This window comes from Mastomys coucha, unplaced genomic scaffold (assembly GCF_008632895.1).
Source record: "Mastomys coucha isolate ucsf_1 unplaced genomic scaffold, UCSF_Mcou_1 pScaffold15, whole genome shotgun sequence".
In the NCBI taxonomy this organism is placed as follows: Eukaryota; Metazoa; Chordata; class Mammalia; order Rodentia; family Muridae; genus Mastomys; species Mastomys coucha.
Window position 1 is genome coordinate 40,712,247 of NW_022196897.1, and position 1,748 is coordinate 40,713,994.

The window sequence follows — 1,748 nt, forward strand, 5'->3', positions numbered from 1 at the left end:
AACATCTTGTAATATGCTTGTAATTAATGTGTATATATATTTTCGGATACAGCAAACTTTATTTATTTATTTATTTATTTTTCACCCCTCTCTCGCTCCCTCGATCCCCTCCCTCTTTTCCTCCCTCCCTCCTTCTCCCTCTCCTCCCTCCCCAGCAAACTTTATTGATGGTATTCAAGAGAGTAAGGAGGGTTCCCTAGGTCCCTCCTGTTATTATGGGGGTCTGGAATATGAGGGAGATGTTCAGTGTTGGAGGCCGAGTTGGGACAGGGATTCCTTATAACTGAAGGCCTCTCTTTTGGTCTCAGTGTTCTTGCTAGGGTGGGTGGGCCAGGGTTTCTAACTCCTTGGCAGCCATGCAGGCCATGAGGTCCACCACCCTGTTGCTGTAGCTGCATTCATTGTCATACCAGGAGATGAGCTTTACAAAGTTGTCGTTGAGAGCTATGCCAGCCCCAGCATCAAAGGTGGAAGAGTGGGAGTTGCTGTTGAAGTCACAGGAGACAACCTGGTGGTCAGTGTAGCTTAGGATGTGCTTCAGTGGGCCCTCAGATGCCTGCTTCACCACCTTCTTGATGTCATCATACTTGGCTGGTTTCTCCAGGCGGCATGCCAGATCTACAACAGATACATTGGGGGTAGGAACACGGAAGGCCATGCCACTGAGCTTCCTGTTCAGCTCTGGGATAACCTTGCCTACAGCCTTGGCAGCCCCTCCCTATGGGCCATGTAATCAAATACATGAGTCTAGGGGACCATTCCTATTCATCTAAACCACCACAGAACCTAATGGGCCTTCTGTTTCCTATTTTTAAAGGATGTTAACTATTGATTCAATTCCCTTAATAGATACAGAGGCCTATTTAGATCATTTATTTCTTTTGAAGTAATGTTTCTCAGACTGTCTTTCCAGGAATTAATTCATTTTATCCATGTTATTGAATTTATGGATATGATGTTTTTCATAATATTCAGGTTTTGGGGGAATTTTGATGCTATGAAACACATGGTGATGCTATATGTAGTATTCTTAGGCTAGAAACTGTGGCACTGTACATTTTGTTACACAGCTTCACTAGCTATTACATGATAAAACTTTAAAGTAACTATATATATATATTTTTAACTTTTATTGCATTATGATGAGAAAAGTTACATGATTTCAATTTATCTGAATTTGTTAACATTTAAAAACATATTTTAAGTAAATAGAATTAAATCACATTCTTGTTTCCCTTTTGTACTCCAACTCCTCCCAGAGACCCCCCCTTAAATACCTACAATACCTTTTTTGTCATATTCTTTAAAATTTATAAAATATTATAACAATAAAAATGAGTATTATAAAAGTTGTTTGATATAAAACAATTTAACAGCATTATGTAGATGCTTGTCTACAGCAATAGTGAAAATACATTTTTCTCAATATAAATTTTAAATAACTCCAAACATATTAACTGTATATTTCAAAATAATACATCACTACAAGTATTTCTTAAATGAACATAAATATATAAAATCTTTTTGTTGGTTTGTTTTGCATTTAGTAGAGTTTAAAATCTTGGCTCTTACTGTGGTACAAGCCCAAAATAAGAACAATTTTTAGACATTAGATTTTATTGTAATAAGGCTGAACTTCAATGACCCTCTCACATCACCAAAGGATTTTACCTCCATCGTAGCTAAGCTTAGAGTTGATAGTTCTGCTGCACCAAGAAATGAATTGTAGGCACGATTTTTGGATACAG

At 37.5% G+C, this 1,748-nt stretch overlaps 1 pseudogene; it reads right to left on the reverse strand.

Annotated features, from left to right (window-relative positions):
- Positions 1 to 385: 385 nt before the first annotated feature.
- On the reverse strand, positions 386 to 658 carry LOC116091989 (annotated as a pseudogene).
- Positions 659 to 1,748: the final 1,090 nt, after the last annotated feature.